The sequence below is a fragment of the Heterocephalus glaber genome, unplaced genomic scaffold (genome assembly GCF_053883595.1).
Source record: "Heterocephalus glaber isolate CG9 unplaced genomic scaffold, H.glaber_assembly_v1.0 deba00001429, whole genome shotgun sequence".
NCBI classification, from domain to species: domain Eukaryota; kingdom Metazoa; phylum Chordata; class Mammalia; order Rodentia; family Bathyergidae; genus Heterocephalus; species Heterocephalus glaber.
Genome location: NW_028258294.1, coordinates 15,185,616 through 15,208,335, shown reverse-complemented (window position 1 = coordinate 15,208,335; position 22,720 = coordinate 15,185,616). Strand labels below are relative to the sequence as shown.

Sequence of the window (22,720 nt, the reverse complement as noted above, 5' to 3'; positions counted from 1 at the left end):
TGCTTTAGGCTGTCTATTGCTATGGCTCAAGACCACTATAACCAGGAGCAAGTGATGTTAGGTGGAGTAGAATACTGAATGCCTGGAGCATATGTCTTCCTGTGGCATTAGAGTTGTTCCAGAGGACCTATCCCCAAGCAGGGTTGGGACAAGGACCATTAGGGTTTTACCAGTGTTGGGCTTTACCTGTTCAGTTCTAAGTTCCAGGGCAGTCTTTTGTTTACTATTTGTCCTAGTCTCAGTGAATGTGGTCCTATACCATTCCTTTCCCAAGTTTAGGGTAGTTTTAATGGGGTCTTTTGACCACCTAGGCTGATGGTTCGCTGGGTTGTGCCTCAGTGTTATAGCTGTGAGGATGCACAGTGATGGGGTACAATAAGACCAACACCACAACTAGCAGTGAGGCAGGCAGAAACATTAGCCTAGGCAGTCACTGAGCCCTATTAATGAGCACTGGCCTGGAAATAGTTGTGCCAGCTACAGTTGCAGGCAAGTGATGGCATTAGTTCCTTGGCATCATGGGCTAAAGCTAAACTGGGTGTCCCCTGAGTCTCATAGCTACAAGGGCCTGCATAGTCTGAGGAGATGCCCACTCCCAGGATGGAAATAGTACAAGTCAAAACTTGAATCAGTTCCACTGGTGTAAAGGACCTAGTTTCTCTGTATTTTGTTCGAGCTCAGGGAACCTCTGTCTGGAGGCTTTTTGTGTGAGTTCTGGCCTGTGTACTGGGCCTTCAATTTCTTCCAAATGCTGGATTTCACAAGACAGTCCTGATACTGGGTTCCATGATAAAGCACTGTGCTTTCTTTCCTGCTTTTTTAATCAGTGGGTGGCATCTTTGCCCCTGCTCTGCCACTAAAGTTGGAGGGGGAGTGGTGGAGAGTGTCAGTGCTTTAAACCTGGTTAAAAGCAGGTCTAGTGGCTCGATCGGTGGGAACTGAACTCATGGTTAGGGGTCTTGGGGCATTGCCTAGCACTGGGTTTCACCATAGTGAGTCTGGTTTTGGGTCCCATGACTTTGAATTTAATTCTCTCTCTGCCTGAACTGTCTTGCTTGGCATTGGGGGAGGAGCAATGTAAGCCATGCCAGTCTCTTGCCTCCTTCCTTCCTACCCTCTTCAATAAGCCTTTTACTTTTTAATTATAAAATCAGATGCAATGTCTCTTTCTAAGCTCTTGTGAAGGTCACTTGTTTCATAAACAACTGTTCAATTTGGTCTATCTATAAAGAGATGATCACAAGAGCATCTCACTAAGCCACCATCTTTCCCTGCTGACCTATTCTCCTATTTTTCACTCTTAAGCAATCATATATACGAAATCTAAAAACAAAACAAACATAAACAGAAATATCCTCTTTCTACACAAAGAAATGTTTATTCTAACAGCTTTTTGGCACTGATCCTCTCAAACTTTATGATCTCAGAACCCCTTTGAACACTAAAAAAAACAATTCCTCAAAATATTATATTGTTATTGATTATATTTATGAATATTTATCATATAAGAAATTTAAAAATTATGTGTATAGTTATTATTAATTCATATAAAATACCAATAATGATCTATTAAATGCTAGCATAAATAATATATTTTTAAAATAAAATTACTATATGAAAAGAATACAAATATATGAAAAGAATATCATCATTTTATGATTGTCTCAACTTTTTTGTTTTTTGTTCTGGGGATAGAACTTTGGACCTTGCGCTTGTGAGGTAGGTGGTGGGACCACTGAGCTAAATCCCCGTCCCGATTGTCACAACTTTTAAAATATTAGTTTTAGTAAAATACAGATGATTTCTCAATATATGTTTCTCCAATTAATGTGTTGTAATATCACATGAAATGGAGCTTCTCAAAAATTCTACTGTTCATTCATTGGATAACTAAACACAAAATGACATACTAGTATTTTATAAATATAATTTAACTTCATGTCTCCCATGAGAGCATCTATGGTTCCCCAGCATTGTAGGATCATATTCTAGAAATCACTAGTTTGGGGAATATATGTTTTATAAAATAGAATGTTTTAGCTAATTGTATTCTAAGATTTGTTAAAAAATATTACTATCTCCATATATATTTACATGTCTAAATTTGACTCTTCACTTACATCAATTTAAATAACTTATATATGTTCATGGTGTAGAAATAATTTAGCTATATAGGTTATAGGAATATAAAGTTTCAACAGTAATATTTTTGAGGTATCATTTACTAAAGTTTTTTCCCATGACTTAACTATGAATGTGCTTCAGCAACATAAAACAGAATTATCAGTATTGAAATTATCAGTAAAATTAAATGTATTCTAAAATTACACACAGGCACATACATATTTAAATAAGTCACTATAACATACTAACACATTTATTTTTTTGACATTTTTATTTTAGAGGTAAAATGCGTCAAATGAACTCATATAAATTTGAGCCCCCTTCATCCAAGTCTGAGCATAGTTACAATTAAATAATCACCATAGTTGCTTAGCAGATTGAAAAGCAGTTCTAGTATTTAAGAGAGTAAAGCAAATCTCCTCCAAAGACCCAAGCATCTTTAATGTTGTTTTTGAAGCTCTCTCACTGTCTTTTCCTAAATACCCTTCTTCAACATTTCCTAAGCCTATAGTTGCCATCTAAATGTGCCTTTTTCTCATTTGTTGAGAGTCTCAGTTTCACACCACACATGATCCTATTTAATTTTATTCACTTTCTTTTTTTTTAACCATTCCATTATTTTCTTCTTTTTTCTCCTTACATAACTCTTCCTTCACTATGTAGACCTCTATTTTGTTGCTACTCCCTTTCTGCCCATTACCATCAGTAAGGCACCCAACTCCAAGAAAGAGCAGGCAAAGGCATAATCATCTCTAGGAAATGCAGTGGGTAGGAAAGGCCATCAAAGGTAGCAATGGCTTTATTTGTTTGTTGTGATGCAAGATTATAAATTCTAAAAGATGAAATAAACGATGGCAATTAAAATTTATTTCTGCCTAAGGAATAACATACTTGATTATGTTTTCAATTACTTTTATAGGAATATTTTTACTTGATTCTGGATTTATTCCAGTTCTTGAAGATTGATAGTACATAAGTAAGAATACAGTTGCTATCAGCGAGTCCTAGAAAGGTGGACCCAAGATGGTGTACTGTGGACCCAAGAGGGTGTACTGTGGAACCAAGATGGTGTATTCTGGATGCAAGATGGTGTATTCCAGGCACAAGATCATGTATTCTGGACACAAGATGGTGCATTCCAGAAGGAATGTGGAATAGAGAGCTTTTCCCATGGCATTACCAAGTTTTGATAGGGCATCTATTTTTCTGTTTACTCTGAGGAAGTTTATTTTGATCTCATACTTCCATCATAAAGTTTCCTGCATCAAAAAGAACTTTGTTCCATTATTATTTTCTAAGGTAAGATCTCACTGTATTGCAAAAGCTAACTTTGAACTTCTGATCCTCCTGCCTCAGCTTCCAGAATGGCAAAGATTATAGGAATTTACCACTGTACCTTGCTAAGAGAAAGAAATTTCACGAGTACTTTCTTCTTCAATGGATAAACCAATAAAGGAATATATAAAATATAGAGAAAGAATCCTCAATTTTGAGAGAAGAGCTGCTCAATAGATGTTTTTCTAAATTAATAAGCAAACATATCAACCAGAAAATATAATGGAACAAATGTAAGATGAAACCAAAATCTTACTGATTCCATTAATATATTAAAAATCAAGAACATTAATTACACTAAATAAGTTTATAAACAAAAATCCTAATTTCTGAAAATGGAGCAACATTTTACCACTATGCTAAAAATTCAGTTATATAAAATAAATTATTCTTAGGTAAAGGAGTCAATTTTCACTTGTGCTTCTTTTGAATTCATATTAACAACTGATACATCAATGAAAGATTCATAAAGGTATAAATAATAAGAGAATGGAAGAAAATGAGGGGTACTAGTAAAGAGCAAGGGATTTTTTTTTTTTTTGGTTTAGAGGGCACAATATTTTCTTAATTTATTATATTAATTGGTACATTTTAGGTACACAATACATTTATATTTATCATTGGGTGTTTGTACCTGAACATGATGTATCTAGTTCTTATTTTTTTCCCCATTACCTATGTGCCCTTCCCTATTTACATAGACTTTGTTTCCATTTTTTTCTTTCTCATACTTTTTCCTTTCCCTTCTTCCCTTTCTCCTTCTCCTCCCACCACCCCTCCACCTTTGGACCTTTTCCTATTTCAAATTATCAATTATTCATTTTAATCATTTTCATCCTTATTTACACTTTCAGTTTCTCGCACTAGAGATACTATTTGGTATTTTTACACATGTGTGTCCTATTTATTTCACTTAAGAGTATGGCCTCAATATGCATCCATTTAGCTATAAATGACTCTAGTTTCTCATTCTTTATGGTTGAGTAGTATTCCATTTTATAAAAAACCCCACAACTTCTTTATCCAATTTCCAGTTGATGGGCACTTGGGCTGTTTCCAAAGCTTAGCTATTACAAACTGTGCCACTATAAACATAGGTGCACATATATCACTGTGGCATGATTCTTTTAATTCTTTTGGGAAGATACCCAGTAGGGGAGTAGCTGGGTCTAATGGGACCTCTAGTCTTAGTTCTTTGAGGTATGTCCATACTGATTTCCACAGTGGTTGCACCAGTTTGCACTCCCACCAACAATGGAGAAGGGTTCCTTTCTCTCCCCTCCCCTGCCAACATTTGTTATTGGTTGATTTCTTGATAGCAGCCATTCTTTCTGGGGTGAGGTGGAATCTCAGTGTTGTTTTCATCTGCATCTCTTGAATGACCAGTGATGTTGAACATTTTTTCATATATTTATTTTGTGTTTTTACTTCTTTGTCTGAGAAATATCTGTTCACTTTGGATGCCCATTTTTGAACTGGGTCTTTTAATTTGGGGGCTATGATTTTTTAAATTTTTTTATATATTCTAGATAGTAGGCCTTTGTCTGAGGTACAGCTGCTAAAAATTTCTTCCCATATTGTAGGTTGTCTCTTAGCTCTGTTGGTGGTTTATCTTGGAGTGCAGAAGCTTTTTAATATGATGAGATCCCAGTTGTTGATTCTTTGTGTTAGCTCCCATGCTACTGAAGATTTGTTCATAAAGTCTTTTCCCATGCCAAAGTCATTGAGAGTTCTACCTAACTTATCTTCCAGCAAGTTTACTGTTTCTGTCTTGATATTTAGATCTTTAATCCACTTCAATCTTAGTTTAGTGCATGGTGATAGGTATGAGTCTAGTTTTAATCTTTGCCAGGTTGAAATCCAGTTTTTCCAACACCATTTATTAAATAGGCTATCTTTTCTCCAATGAGAGCAATTGGCTCCTTTGTCAAAGATGAGGTGACTGAGTATGTCTGGAGTTGTTTCTGCATCTTCTAATCTATTCCACTGATCCTTGGGTCTGTTTCTTTGCCAATACCATGCTGTTTTTATCACAGTAGCTTTGTAGTATAGTTTCAAGTTGGGGATTGTAATACCCCCAGCCATGTCTCTGTTGCCCAGAATTGCTTTTGCTATTCTAGGTTTCTTCTTCTTTCAAATGAATTTTTGGGTTGTTTTCTCTAGTTCTGTGAAATATATTGTTGGAATTTCAATTGGTATTGCATTAAATCTATATAGTCATTTTGGAAGTATGGCCATTTTCACTTTATTGATCCTTCCTACCCAGGATCAAGGAATATCTTTCCATTTTCTTATATCCTCTTCGATCTCCTTTTTCAGAGTGCTGTAGTTTTCAGTGTAGAGGTCTTTTGCTTCCTTTGTTAGGTTGATTCCTAGATATTTCATTTTTTTAGATGCTATTGTAAAAGGAATTTTTTCCCGAATTTCTCTCTCAATGGATCTGCTATTTGCATATAAAAAGGCTATTTTTTTTGAGTGTTGACCTTGTATCCAGCTACTCTACTGAATCGGTCAATTAGGCCTAGAAGGCTTTTGATTGAGTTTTTTGGGTCCTCTATGTAAAGTATCATATCATCAGCAAATAATGACAGTTTCACTTCTTCCTTTCCTATCTTTATTCCTTTTATTTCTTTCTCTTTTCTAATTGCTATGGCTAATGTTTCCAGAACACTATTGAACAGGATTCGTGATAGTGGGCATCCTTGTCTTGTTCCTGATTTTAGCGTGAAAGTTTTCAGGTTTGACCATTTAGTATGATGTTGGCTTTTGGCTTTTCATAGATAGCCTTAATCAGGTTGAGATAAAGACCTTCTATTCCAATTTTCTGCAGCATTTTTTATCATGAATGGGTGCTGGATTTTTGTCAAATGCCTTTTCTGCATCTATTGAGGTGATCATATGGTTTTTGTCCTTGACTCTGTTAATATAGTGCATTATATTTACTGATTTATGGATGTTGAACCATCCTTGCATCCCTGGCATAAATCCGACTTGGTCAGGGTGTATGATCTTCTTGATGATCCTCTGTATTCTGTTCGCCAGTATCTTGTTGGGGATTTTTGCATCTATGTTCATTAGGGAGATTGGTCTGCAGTTCTCTTTTTGGATTGGGTCTTTCCCTGGTTTTGGAATCAAAGTAACACTTGCTTCCAGGAATGAATTTGGAAGCCTTGGTTCCCTTTCAATTTCCTTGATGAGTTGAAAGAATAATGGCAATAGTTCCTCTTTAAACATCTTGTAGAATTCAGCTGTGAACCCATCAGGACCTGGGCTTTTCTTTGTTGGTAAATTTTTTTATTACATTTTCAATTTCACTCATTGTTATTGGGGTGTTTAGAATTTCAATATCTTCTTCATTTAACTTTCACAATTGGTATGTATCTAGGAATCTGTCTATTTCTTCTGTGTTTTCCATTTTATTAGAGTACAGGTTCTCAAAGTAGGTATTGATGATCCTCTGAATTTCTGCTGGATCTGTTGTGGCTTCACCTTTTTCATTCTTAATTGCATGGATTTGAGCCTTTTCTTTCCCTTTTTGATAAAGTTGGCTAAAGGTTTATCAATTTTATTTATTCTTTCAAAACCAGCTCTTTGATTCATTGATTTTTTTTGTTTTGTTCTCTTAGTCTCCATTGCATTGATTTCTGCTCAGATCTTTATAATTTCCTTTCTTCTACAAGCTTTGGGTTTGTTATGCTCTTCTTTTTTCTAGGAGTTTGAGGTTCTGCATTTAGTTATTTACCTGAGTTCTCTCTGTTGTCCTAATATGGGCATTCACTGCTATGAATTTCCCACATAGAACTGCTTTCATTGTGTCCCACAGATTCCTGTATGTTGTACTGGCATTATCATTTACTTGTAGAAACTGTCTAATTTCTTCTTTAATTTCCTCTGTGACCCACTGGTTGTTCAGGAGAGTGTTATTCAATTTCCACATGTTTGTGGGCATTTTGTGATTTCTTATGTTATTGATCTCCAATTTTATTGCACTATGGTCTGATAATATACAGGGGATAACTTGAATTCTTTTGCATTTACTTAGACATGTTCTATGAGCTAGCATGTGATCTATTTTGGAGAATGACCCGTGTGCAGCTGAAAAGAATGTGTATTCTGATTTTGTGGGGTGGAACATTCTATAAACATCTCTTAAGTCCATTTGTTCAATAGCCTGGTTCAGTTCTAGAATTTCATTGTTAATTTTTTTCTAGATGATCTGTCTATTTGTGATAGAGGGATGTTGAGGTCCCCCACTACAATTGTGTTATTGTTTATTTGGTTTTTCATGTCCATTAATATTTGTTTTGTATAGTTGGGGCATTTATATTTGGTGCATATATATATTTAGGATTGTCATCTCTTTTTCTTGGATTGTTCCCTTCACAGGGATGTAGTGACCATCTTTATCTCTCTTAATTAGTTTTTGTTTGAAATCTACTTTGTCTGCAAATAAGATTGCTATGCCTGGTTTTTTCTGGGATCTTGTCACATGGAAAACTGTTTTCCATCCTTTTACTTTCAGTCTATTAATTTCCTTTTGAGTTAAGTGTGTTTCTTGTATACAGCATATTGCTGGGTTTTGGTTCTTAATCCGTTCTGTCAGTCTGTTTCTTTTGATTGGTGAATTGAGGCCACTAACATTGATAGTTATAATTGAGAGATATTGACTCATTCTTGCCATGATGTTTTATTGTTGTTGGCTCTTTTCTTATTTTTCCCTCTTTCACATATATAGATGATCATAAGAACTAAGAGCAATTTCTTTATAAAACTTCTCATTTGGCCAGCAGTTGAGAGTCAAGAAACAATTCACTAAAATGCCAGTAATAGTCTTTAAGTCTGTTCATACAAGGGAACAACCAGCTCATGATTATTAGGCTAGGCAGATGTCCTTAGAGTGTCCTTTAACTGACAAAGACTTACATTTAACCAAAGGGGTCTGGCCAAGTAGCACCGTGCTACCCTAGGCTCATTTGAGTCACAGCCTCCAGAGTGCTACTCCCTGTCTACCTTACACAGATGCTTCACAGCTTTGGTTGATGTGCCATTTTCTTTCTGGTTTTCTCCTTTGTCAGTTTTCTTTTTCTCCTTCTCTAGTGACTCCCTCTTCTTTTTCTCCTCTACTATCTGCTCCTTTCTCTACTTTCTCTTCTTCTCCTCCACTTTCAGCTCCATTCTTTCCTCCAGCCTCTCCTTCGTTGGCTCCTTTCACTCCTCCTTTGTCCTGAACACTGATATAAACTGCTTTGTTATAGCCTTCTCGATTCCGAGCAATTTCAGTGGCATAAAATTGTATCCTGGGAGCAGAGATAGTGTTTTCCTCTGTGCAGCCCTGAGAACAATCCAATCGCAGCAAAGTACCATAGTTAAAGTCTTCTACATTCCCATCAAACTTCAAGCAGAATGGTCTCCACTTCTCTTTAGGCGATTTTGATTTGAGTTCTTCTCAGTCCAGTACATCTATCTTGAGTTTCTCAAAATGTTCCCGGAATTCAGAGTAGATTTGATCATCCACTTTGGTGAGTTTCAGAAACTGTGGGTCAACTGATGAAATCAACTTGTAATAGACTTTTGCATGCTGCATGGTTCTCATGGCCCAAGCCATCTCAATATCCGGGTCATTGCCAAAAGACTCTGCTGGGAGAGAAAGAGCCTGTGCCACCGACACCACCTCCACGGAAATCGGTTCTTCCAATCCACTGGTACCATCCATGTTGCACCCAAGGAAGTGTGGTTACACCTTCCCTGTAAGGGAATATTTTTAAAAGATATTAAAGTTATTAACCACAAGATTAATAATTTCTACTCAGTATTCATATTAAGATGAATGGACTGGGAAGTATATTTATGATATCTAAAATGGCTAAGAGATGAATGTCTTTAATAATCTAAGGACATCTGAATCACATTAAAATAAATAGAAAAGTGAATAGAAGATGTTTAGGAGATACTAATGAGGTGTTAGAAGTATAAGTCTGAATTATTAAGAAACATACAAAGAAATATAATTTTTCTGAAATCAGAGGAATCCAGGTTAAAGAAAACCATGACAAGATCCTAGACTATAGATATGTTGAATGGCAAATATTTTTACCCTTTTCTGTAAATTTCAATAACAAGAGGAGACAGATTTTATGAACTACCATATGTGTATAAATAATCAGCCATTTATAGAATTCAATTAAAAATATTTGTATCAATATCATATATGTAACCCTGACATGCAATCATAAATACACACACATATACCTTTATGTGCATTTACATATAATTGGGAAATAATTTCTTATATAAGTCCTCTATATCCCTGAAGAAGAAAGTATGAAAATAAATTCTCCAAAACTTATTGCTATCTTACTTCTTGCACCAAGAAATCAAACATGATTTGAAAGGTTAAAAAAGAGACTTTGATAACAATAGGCAATTGTATGAAGTTTATCAGACATGAGGTTAGTGAGGGTAGGTCTGAGGGTTTTTTGTTTTATTTACTTTTTTAAGCAGCCTACATCTGCTCTCTTGAGAGTCACCTACCTGTGAAAACTGAATCCTTCAGATTCTCAACTTCCTGATTCCATAAAAGGCTGTGAAAGCTATGGAAGAAAGAGAACTAGCTTTCCTACCATTGTCAACTAATGCCCTTTCAAGGGTTTTATTAATACTTTATTCCTGTACTAAATCCTCTCCTCCTCTAACTCCCTAGAGAGAAAAGTCAGCATATCTTTATTAATACACAAACTAACCCCATTATGAATTTATTATCTCATTGAATACATGCTCTTTATATTAGCGTATAGGCTAATGTGTAGTCCTAGGCTTCAGAATTGGGCATTACATTGAGAAAGTCTAAGGGTAATATGGTAAGTGAAATACCATGGAGATGTAAGAAGGCACAACTTAGAAACACATAAAAAAATATAGATGTACTTCAAAAAATTAGGTTTGGGGATGTAAAAGGAAAATCATACCATTTATATTCATGTCTATAAATCCCAGCACCCTTGCAGCAGCACTGCACATGCACTAAGATTTATAAGTATTTCAGATCCCAATAAATGAATCAATACATATAGGGATGGAGGGTTTCAGGGAAATAGACAACATGAAAGAGAGAAATACAAAAAGTAGTGGAAAAAGATATAAACAAAGTAAGATAAAACATAAAAGAGATAGCTGAGTAGACCTATGGACATGGTGTTCTGTGAACTGACATGTACAAGGGAGTATAAAATTTCTCTCTAAACTTAAGGATTGAGAAGGAATAATGCACAACCCACAAAAATACTTCTTCACTTCTTCTTTCATCTAAGTTCACACTAGTATTTCCAAGTTTTATTTTTCATTATACTGCGCTATTTGTTTGTACTAAAAACTTAGGTTTTCTCAGCTTTGTTTCTCCAATAGATGTGCATCTATCATATGGACATTTTCTTTAAACTTTATTTTATCTATATCCACACTTTCAAATACCTATGTACTCCAAAATGCTTGAATTAATTAAAAATACATAATTTTCTGAAATGTTACATGTAACATTTACTTTTCTATATTCTTTATCCAATGTTGTTTTTCATTGAATTCTGGTTTTTAAATGAAATGAAATTTAAAGGTGTTAAAGGTGCTAACTTTTTTAGAAAGTAAAAGAAAAACAGTCACAACTTTTTTCTTAAATATCAGATTTACCCTCCTCTTCTGCTCTTGTAGCAGAGTGACACAGATGAGCCTACAATCAGTGTTAGTTCCCTCTGCTTCACAAGTGAGCATCATTTCTAAGGCAGATAACTCATTATTATAGCATAAAATGATAAGAAGTAATCCCATGCTATCAAAGATCCTTTTCTTTTTTGACAAGTATGTGGCCAGCTTTAAAAGATTGGTCATGATTTGGCTGAGTGTATCAGTGTGTATCAAGGTAATTCTGGGCATCTACTGATTGTTCTCAGATTGGCATGGAAGTCTGCTCTGGCCAATGACACAAAATTAAGTGTGCTTCAGAGATTTTAGAAAAGATTTATCCCTTGTAACATGAGAAGATTAATTATATGTGTTAACCTAAGTAAGCTAAATATGTTGAAATAGCTGTTAATGTTTAAAATTAATGTAAATTAATTCTGCCTGTGTCTGTCAGGGTGTTTCAGGAAAATATCAGCATTTAATTTGGCAACATGGGTAAAAGAGACAGCTCTGCCAATGCCCATGAGCATCATCGAATTTCTTGAGAGTCTGAGTAAAACAAAAGATAAGGGGGTGCATGTATGTTCTCCTTGCTTGACGTGAAACATCATCTTCTGCTTCAATTGGCCTTTTAAGAACTTGGGTCTTAGCCATTTAGACATAAATCTGGACTCAGACGTTTTTCCTCTCCACAAAATTCTCTACAACCATTGTGAGGCCTTCAGACTTGGACTGAGTTATACCACAAACATCCCTGGTTCTCCCATTGGAGGGGCAGGTAATGGGACTTCTTAGTCGCAATAAGTACATGAGCTAATTTCTATAATTAATACCTCTTTTCTGCATCTACATTTATATATATTATTGATTCTTTTCTCTTGAGAACTCTGACTAGTACACAAAGACAAGAGAGGCTTGAGGAGAACACCCTTTGTTTATCCTTATCTTTCTCTAAGTTTTGGACACTTTCAATTCAAATGTGAATTATCTAAACGTAACAGTCATCTTGTAGCTATAAAAGAGTAAACTACATAATGATATCATAATGCTTTAGAGGCTGAAATGCTTAGCATGGTGAAATACAAAAAATAGAAATACAGAGATTAAAAATTCTAAATAATTCTCTTATTTTGCTTTTTTCAGTTATTTACTAATATCTTATAATGAATTAGAATGTTTATGAAATATAAAGACATAAATATTAATTATAGGAAATAACTATCAAATTATTTCATAATTAATGAAAATAAAAGGAGCCAGTTATTTTATTTCCTATAATTGTAAAGTCTAAGTGGAGGGAGATTTACTTTATAAGGCTTTAATGTCAACAACAGATGGCTCATAATTTCAAAATAATATTTAAAAATATTAATGTGAAGCATAATGGTCTTAAACTAGAGAATCTATTGAATACTTGAATCATTAAATTCTTACTAACTAACCAATTGGTTTATCATATACTTCTATAAAAATGCTTTCAGCTATAAGGCATTAATTACAAATTCTTAAATTAATAACATGGCTCTAATCAAATTATTTTGGAAAATAACATTATCATTAAAAACTATTTCAGGGATTTTTCATTACTTTTTTAAAAAACAGCATAATTTTATAACTAGGTATATATATATATATATATATATATATATATATATATATTTATTTATGCCAAAGGTTTTAACTTTTGAAAAGTTATATTGCTTTTATACTAGCAATTATTTTTTCAATTTTTAAATATCTACTATTCACTCTGATGCTCATTACTGCCTCCTTTCTTACTATTTTTAAACTTATACTTTAAATTACCTTTAAGCAACATAAATCCAACATACCTTTTTCCTAAATTATTTGAGTTTCTTCTCTTTGTGCTTGAAATACAACCCAATGTAATGTAAAACTTTAAAAGATTTGCTAGCACTGGTTTTCTTTAGTCTTACATAATTGTGTTATAAGCAGTCTACCCTCACACTAAAATAGTGGTCCCATATAGAATGTGTATCCATCAGCTTTCCTGTTGCTGGGACCAAATATCAGACACTCATAACTTTAAGGAGCAAAGGTTTATTTGGCTCAAGATTTCAGAGGAGTCAGTCCACTATTGGCTGGCTGTAAGACAGAAACATCACGAGGAAGGCATGGCAGGGCAAAGCCTCTTAGTTCATAGTGGCTGGGAGGCAGAGGAGGGAAACAGTGCAAGAGGAAAAGGGTCACAGCTTTATGACCCACTGAGATGCACTCAGAAGGACGAGTGTCTAATCTCCCAGACTTCATCTAAGCTAATTAAGATGACAAGCCTGATGGCCAGAAAATGTGCGTACCAGAAGTGATTCCTTCTTTCACATTTTTGTTAAGCTTGGTGTAATTACACTCGTCTTTGTCAGTCTGCTGAGAATGAAATAAAATATCTTTGTAGAGAAACCTGTTTTATGTCTTTGTTTATTTGTTACAGATATGCCCTTCATAAATGTTTTTACAATTGCAGGCAAAGATCATTTTACCATTATGTGGGTACTTAAAAACTTTTCTCAGAAAATATTGTCTCATTTATTCTCTAAAATATCATTTGATAAAACATTTTTAAATTAATAAAATGTTATGAGATTCTGTTTTAGTGTTCATATTTTATTTATTCTTTGGCAATTATTCCCCTATAAAAGAATAGCAAGTAGTCTTTTTAAAAGTTGTGAGTGTTGTTTGTATATTTTAATTTTTCCTTAGAAGGATATGGCTGTATTCCATCCAGAGCTACATTTTTCAAATAAAGAATCAATTTTGCTATCCTAATTTTTTCTCATTTCTCAGCAATACTATTTCTGACATATACAAAAAGTGCATAATTGTGTCTGGCTATTCCTGGGCTCTTTATTCTGCTCCACTGATCAGTTATAATTCCTTGAGCAAATACTATGCTATCAGAATTGTCATATATTTCTAAATCATTTCTATATCTGATAGACAAAGCCTGTATATATGAATTCTCTTTATTGAGAGTATTTTAGATATTCTTGTTCAGTTGTACTTCTTATACATTTTATATTCTTTTGCAATATTATTTAATAAAATAAGAAACTTAAAAATATTTTCTCCACAAATGCAATGCAATATATTGTTTAATTCCTGGTTACTTTCTATTGGTTTCGAAAGTACATTTTAAAACTTATATTTTCTACCTCATCTATTTCTATTTTTCAAATTTCAGTTTCCCTGTTTTCATTTCTAACATCCACAAATAAAATTAATTTTTGAGATTTTTTTGCCTTGTAGCTTATTAAATTGCTGGATGCAGAATATGTGAAATCTAGAAGGTCTTTTTTCCCTTTTTAAATGCTTCCTATATTTATTCTGAACAATATGTTATTTGAAAATAAGGATTCTTTCATTTCTGCTTTTATAATTTAAATATACTTACTTTCTTGTACTTGCTGATTCTTCAAGCATTATATTGAGTATGAATCATGATAGTGGACATACTTGCTATCTTCCTAAATTAAGGCAGAAATCAAGTTTTTACTACCAAGTATAATGTTAGCTATAATTCTTAAAATATTTTATCAATTTGAAAAAAGTTTCTTCTGTTCTTCTGTTCTTATTTTTTTCTGATATTTTAGAGAATGCTGAACTTTATAAATTTTTTTCTGAATTAGTAAGATTATGTAATTTTTTTTTTTTTGTACCAGGGATCGAACCTTGTGCTTGCGAGGCAGGCGCCAGAAACACTGAGCTAAATCCCCAGCCCAATTATGTAATTTTTATTAGTGCATGTCTATAATATACAATAATGATGTTTGGTACATACAACATATCTTAATCACTTTCAATCCCTTTACCCTCCTTCCTTCCTCCACCTTGATCCCTTTAACCAGCTCCAAGAGTCTAGCTTCTACTTTCCTGTTATCTCTCCTTTATTGGTTGATTGAATGATTGACCGATTGATTTATATAATATTTTATGTTTCTCTTGTAAGAGAAAATTTAACTTTTGAGCCTTGCTTATTATACTTAACATGATATTCTCAATTTTTGTCCATTGCCCTACCAATGATATTATTTCATTCTTCTTTATGATTGAGTAATACTCCAATGTGTAGGTGCCACATTTTTCAATAGTTTCATAGCTGGATCAAATGGAATTTCTTTTTTTTTTTGTACCAGGGATTGAACTTGGAACCTTGTGTTTACAAGGCAGGTGGCGGAACCACTGATCTAAATCCCTGGCAGAATTTCTATTTTTAACTTTTTAAAAGAATCTCCACACTGATTTCCATAGTAGTTGAATTAGTTTAAATTCTCATCAGCAATTCAGGTTCCTTTTTCTCCTTCATCCTGGATAGAATTCAATAGCACAGAAAACAATGAATATTGATTGTACTAGTTTACATTTCTACCAACAATGAAGAAGGGTTCCTTTTCTCCCCCATCCTTGCCAAATGCTCATTGGTTATTGTGTTTTTAATGATAGACATTCTGATTGGCTGGAGTAAAATGGAATCTCAAAGTTGTTCACATTTTCCTTTCTGTAATGATTAAAACTTTTGAACATTTTTTCATGTATTTATTTGTAGTTCTTTGAGAAGTATCTATTCAGTTAATTTTTCACTTTTGGATTGGGCCATTTGTTTTTTGGGGGTGTTGAGTTTTTATATATTCTTTATCCCATTCATTGATAATTGACATTATTTTGTGTGCTGTTAGATTTATATTGAAGGACTCTTTGCCTGTACCTGTGGCTTGAAGTGTTTTCCCTATGTCACCTTCCAACTGTTTCAGAGTTTCTGTTTTTATATCAAAGTCTTTGAAGTCACAAAGTCTTTGTGATCTTTCTTTAATCTGTTCATATGATTGATAACATTAACTTTTGAATATTGAATCAGTTTTTCATGCCTAGAATAAACTCCACTTTTTGCCTTATTGTTTGGTGTAATTCTTATATAATACTAAGTTCTCTTTGTAAATTTGTAAGGATTTTTTGAACCTGCATCCATAAGATTTATGGACCGTAGTATTTTTAATATGTTGGTTTCAGTGTCACGCATCTTACTAGCTTTAAAAATGAATTATAAATTATCATGTTGTATATAATTTATGTTAATATCTCATTTAACAATTACTTGAATTCTTCTATGAAATCACATAGGTTCAAAAATTGCCTTTTTTGCATTACGGTGTCAGATTCCCTAATTTTTAATGCATACAACAGTAGTAGTAATATTACTACGTTTTACTTTCAAATATCAATAATTCATATCTCTTTTGTCTATCTTATTAGATATTTGTCAATTTTGCTGAAATTTTCAAAGAACCAACTCTTTGTTTCATTGATTTTTCTATATTACCTTTTTATTTATGCTCTTATTATTCCCTTGTAGTTGCTTTGGGTTTATTTTCTCCTACACTTTCTTGCTTATTGATTTGTGGGCTTATGCTGTTGATTTGAGATTTGTTCATACCTAAAAACATCCTTGTGAACAATACTATACTTGTGACCCACACATTCTTATATGCTGTGTCACATATTTTGATATGCTTTATCTTCATTTTCATTCAATTCAATATATTTTTTAATTTCCTTTGAGTCTTCCTCCTTTGACCAGTAGATTATTGAGAAATCTGTAACTTAGTTTTCAAATGTTTGGAGATGTTCATGTTTTCTCATTTTATTGATTTATAGTCTAATTTCATTGCATTTGGAGAAAATCCATGGGATTTCAATTCTTTTAAATTCACTGAGATTTGTTTTATGGCTCATATATGGCCTATCTTTGAATACGCTATTTGAGCAACTGAAAAAAAAGACATGTTCTGCTGTTTGATAAAAGATGTGCTTCATAAATATTTGTTGGTTAATGATAATGTTGTGGAACACTATCATTACTAATTTACTACTCTATCAACTCTTGAGAGAGAAGTGTTCATATTCCCAACTATAGAAACTAATCTATTTCTCTTTTCAATTCCATCAAGTTTAACACAGTACATTTTGTAGTTATGACCATTTTGTTCAAATATATTTAGAATTGCTGAATCTTTATAGTAAATTGAACTTATTAACATTATATAAGGTCTTCCCTATGCTTCAGAATTTTATTTTCTTAAAGTTTGTGTTTTCTGGAATTGGTGTAGTCAATCCATTTGTTTGTTGTTTACATGATATATTTCTTTTATAATTTTACACAGTATACAGTGTATACTTCTTATATTTTACAATGAAAGTTTCTTATAGATAACATGTATTTTGGGCCATTTAAAAACATTCTGAGAATTCCTATGAATTGTTAAAGTAATAATGTTTATATTCACTGAAATTATTGATGTGTTAAGGCTTACATTTGCATTTCATTGTTTTTTTCTTTGTTTCTGTTCTTTGGTTTACCTGAGTGCTATTTCTGCTTCCATATTTTAATAGTTTTGCAACTTCACTTTCATTTACTACACTGTTTTTGTGAATACATATATTTATTTAGTGCATAATGTATTTTTACACATATATTAGAGTTTATTCTTAGTTTTCTATTGTGACACAAAACTCAATATATTGGAGGCATAATTTATCAGTTTGTGTGAAATTTAGAATGATGAACTTATTGAGTTATTTATTTAGACTAAATGTAGTTAATGATCTGTTTTTATTATAATTAATAATAAAAGCAGCCTTCATTGTACAAAATTGAATGAAAAATTCCACTAGGCAGCAGCAGAACAGTGGTATTTGTAAAGTGGGAAGAAGGAAACAATAGCAGTACTGTTCTAATAATACATGAGTCTGGGCAATTTATACAGTACATAGATTTTTTTTCTGGCAGCTTAGTAGTGGAAGGTCAAGGGGATACATTTGGTGAAAGTCTTCTTGATATTATAACATGGCCATGGCAGAATCCTTTGCATGAGAAACAAAAGCCACTAATTTTATCATGAACTCACTTCTACAACATTTACCCACTCTTGCAATAACAGCACTAATCCTGTCAAAAGGGCTGAGCCTTCATGAAATAATCACCCCAAGTGGTTCTACTTCTTAATGGTGCTGCATCTAATATATGGAATTTAGGGACATATTAAAACTATAGCAAATAGAGAGGAAGCTGATTGCTTAGTGTTGAGTTATTTAATGTTACTTATCTTTTCAGGGTAAAGCAGGAATGACTTCCTTATGATGATTCTGGTAGTCTGAAATCTCCTCTTTCTAGGGGGAAAAAGCTGGGTTGTGAGGGAATCTACTTGCCCCCTTAGAGTGAGTAACTCTTTTCTGGCTTGGTCTTGGCTTCAAACACTGAGTGCAACAGGCTCCTCACAACAATGACCTGTAAAACAAACAAAAATATTAGACTAACAAGAAGTCAGAGATGGAATCAAATGCCTAAAGTCCCTGCACTCTGGAGTCAGGCAGGAGAATCAGAGTGAACTGAATTCTAGGCCAGGGCTACATAGTGTGTTAAGGCCAGCCTGAACTATTATGTGACACTCTGTCTCAAAAAAACAAAAGCAAAATCCAACTTCCTCCCATGTACTTTGTTTAGGGAACCTAATCACGACTACTTTCCCTTAAGAGTTACCATAGCATCCTTTGGAGGGTAATTATTTTCATTATTTGCTTTAAAGTATCTTGGAAAAAGCCCAAATTCCCATTAACCAATGAATGGATAAAGAAGACGTGGGGTTTTTTTATACACTCATCCACAAAGAAAGATAAACAAGACATTTATAGCTCAATGGATGAACCTTGAGACCAACCATACTCTTAAGTGAAATAAATAGGACACAAGTGTGTAAATACTGCATTATTTCTTTGGTGTGGGAAGCTGAAAGTGTAAATACGGACAAAAATGTATAATAGATATTGTGAAATAGGAAAAAAAGTTCAAATAAGGGAATCTAGGGAGGGGGAGGGGGAAAGGAAGGTAAGGAAAAGAAAAACAATGAAAAAGAAGGAAAAAATGGAAACAAAGCTTTTGTAAATAAGAAGTGGATTTGAAGGGAGGGGAGGAGAATGGGAAAAAGAAGAACTAAGAATTTATTTAGGTACAAATTCCCATGATGAATGTGATCATTGTGTACATCTAAAATGTACCAAAAAGCTTAATTAATTAAAATGAACCCCAAACCCAGAAAATAAAATAAAATTTACCTTGTAACATTGCATCATCTCTAGTCTCTATAGTTTAGTTTTGCCATTTTGAAAAAATAAATTTACATGGTTATATTCATAATATGCAGTTTTTTCTCTGGCTTATTTTTCTCAATATTCTGTTTTCCATAATAATCCAAATTTTTACAAGAAGTTCTTCCCTAATTCTTTTTTGTATGCAGTCTTTCTGTATTAATATATTGTAATTTATGTATCAATTCTGCTTTTGATGAATTTTGGATTATTTCTAGTTTGGCCACTAATAAAAATATTGCTATAAGCATTCTCATCTATGTCACTTGCTACATGTGTACAAGCTTCTGAAATAATACCAATGTATTGCTGTGTTATTTACCATTAAGAATTATCATATTCATGAAGATGGAAGTATATCTCTTGTAGGAATGCAAAGAGAAGTACTAGATATATAATTTTTCATAGATTTTTCTGTTTTGTATGTTACTGGCCAATTTTGTGTTATTTTCTTGACTTAGATTTCTTGTATCTCATATAAATGGAGATTAGATTTTGTTTTCTTTCAGGTGTCCCCTATTTTAATCATAGCCTTAGATCAGAGGCTTAGGTCTATTGTGTATCCCTGAGTCCCTGTGCCATCTACAGTCAGGACTTCTTATCTGTAATTTCTGCATATGCAGATTCAACCAATAGCAGGTGAAAAATAACCTGGAAACTTTCATCTGTCCTGAACACAAAATCATACCCTTTTTTTTCTTCTCATTACATCCTAAATTGTAACAACTGTTTACAGAGCACTTACCTTTCATTAGGTATTACAAGTGATCTAAAGATGGTTTAATTTATATATAGATAGATGCACATAGGTTATATGCAAATACTATGCAATTTTATGCAAGAGGCTTGAGTTGCCACTGAATTTGGTATCCATGGTGAATGGCCCCTGGATCCAGTCCACAAACCATATCAAAGGACTAGTATGTTTAATCTCACTTCTCAATTGAATAGTGTTATGGTTTAGATCTCAAATGACCTCCAAAGCCTCATGTGTTTGGGAGCTGATTAGATTATCGAAGGGGCCTTATTGCTGACTTGCTGTTAGAAAAAGGGGTCTGGTTGGAAAGGATGAGTCACTATGGATGTGACCTAGGAATATACACCCCCCCACCACCACCACCTCCTACCTCCCTGCTTTGCTTCCTGGTTGCCACAGATGAGCAGCTTACCTCCACCAGTTTCTTTAACCATGCCCTTCTGCCTTGGAGCCAGCTGACTGAGGACTGAAACATGACTCAAAATAAACCTCTATTTTTAAAGTTGTGCGTGTTGAATATTGTGTCTCAGGAACAAGAAGGGTAACTAAGACAGTCCTTTCTGTTTTCTACATCTGTTGGGTTTAGTTCCAAATTAATACTGTAGAAAACCCATGATTTTCTTTCCCAGCCTAGCTTGCTTATTACCTCCTGCATGAGGTATACTATATCACCAGTTGGTTTGGTTGTGAGTAGCATTTTTCTTTCCATGATTGGAACTGAGATATTTTTTCCTTTTAATCTCTTATTTTTATACTTTAAGCCTGTGTCAAATTCTGGTTTTTGGAATGGACACTTGAATGACAACCAGCTGCTAACATAACCACCATAATTTTGGTGAGTATTATTTAAAAATTAAAAGAAATTAATGTGATATCTTATTTCAGTATAGCCTTGTTCCATGTATTAAATAATTTTTGAGAAAAAATAATAGGTTATCTTTGATACCACTCAGATAAGCAACAGTTTTAGAAGTAGCAGCAATATAAAATGAGGATGGTTTGATCATTGACACAAAACCTGGTCTTAGTCATGAAATAAGCAATGAGCATTAAGGAGGAAGCAGAAAGGCAAGGAAGATAAATTTAAAATATATCACTATAAAATTTTTCTTAAAAAGAGAATAAAGCCCAAGATTGTAACATTTGTTTTTTTGAAAATCATGAATATTTCCACTGTAAATTACTTTTTTCTACTCTAGATATAAATATTAATTATTTACAAGATTGAAGATAGAAAAATATTAACACATATTATCTATTTTCTAAAAATCGTGTTTTTTAGTTTTGAGTTTAGTAATCCTTAGCAAGTATTGTTCTTCTTTTTAAGGATATCCTATTTAAAATGGCAGAAAATGAAAAAATATTCATGAAAAGTTTTTCTAAATATTTATTTTTTATAAAATGTAAAACAATGAAAATGTGTTAATATCTATCAAATTATATTCATAATGATTCTACTAAAATTAGCATGGCAATTTCAATAATGCTACCTTTTCTAATATCTAATTTTTATCTAATTCTTTTGTTATACTAATTTATTGCTCTCTTTTTGGGTGGGGAGGGGGAAGAGGTAGATGAGCCCAGGGCTTTTACAGTAAGCTACATCTCTAGCCTTTTTTTTTCTCCAGTATCAAGGATTGAACTCAGGACCTTGTGCTTGACAGGAAAGTGTGGCACCACTGAGCTACATCCCCAGCCCTCAAGCTCTTTTTAATTTAATTTAATTTTTTTTTTTAATTTGGAGTCAGGCTCTTGATAACTTGTTAAACTGCTGGGGCTGGGCATTCCTCCTGCTTCAGTGTTCTAGCCTTCTAGGATTACAGTCACACACCACTACATTCGAGCTCATTAATGATCTTTTAAAAATTGACTTATTTAACTTTGAATCTTCATTCTTAATGAGATTCAGTAGAATAAACCTTACTTTTGGTATTTGAAGCTGTAAATATTATGAGAATAGTTTTTGTTCTCATTTATTAGCTACAAACTAAATATCCAATAATTATTCATTTATAGTAGTATTAACAGTTGTTTATCAGGGGCCGGGAATTTAGCTCAGTGGTTTCGCCGCCTGCCTCACAAGCGGAAGGACTGGAGTTCGATCCCCAGTACCAAAACAAACAAACAAAAAACAGTTGTTTATTAAACATTTGCATCATTCCAAACAACGAGCTTGACAGTGTATAGATATTGCATTCTTTAACCCTTGTAACCTTATGAGCTAGATATAACTATGATTATCACTTTATAGTTAATGTACTGAGGCATAAGGACTTCAAATAATGTGCCCAAAGATTCAGTTTCAAATGGTAAAATATGAGCTGTAAATGATGACTATATTGTTTGAAAATTTTCTCTTAACAATCAAAAACCTTTCCTCCCAAATACACAAATAACAATTAGGAAAATAAACATACTATATAAACATCATATGCCATTTTAATACAGATATTTATAATTTTTTAGAAATAATTATTTTTATATTTTTTCTTCACTGCTTATATCATATCAGATATAATATATATTTACTATTTCACCTTGATCTTTGATTTTTTTCTATGCATTTATATAGCATTTCTTCATTTAAATAATAGCAATACCATCGACTTTCCACTATACTAGAAATCACTTCATGAATTATGAATTGTCCAAACTTTATCTTTGCTTTTATTTGCATAT

The 22,720-nt window shown here is 33.2% G+C and overlaps 1 pseudogene across 1 annotated transcript in view; it reads right to left on the bottom strand.

Moving 5' to 3' along the window:
* Positions 1–1,562: 1,562 nt before the first annotated feature.
* Positions 1,563–22,720, bottom strand: part of LOC101725674 (protein PBDC1 pseudogene) — a 195,590-nt pseudogene continuing 174,432 nt past the window's right edge. The window contains exons 7-9 of the transcript XR_015451553.1: positions 14,540–18,427; positions 9,991–10,049; positions 1,563–9,204 (exon numbers count right to left, since the gene is read on the bottom strand). The product of XR_015451553.1 is annotated as a protein PBDC1 pseudogene (transcript). The remainder of the gene's footprint in view (positions 9,205–9,990; positions 10,050–14,539; positions 18,428–22,720) is intronic.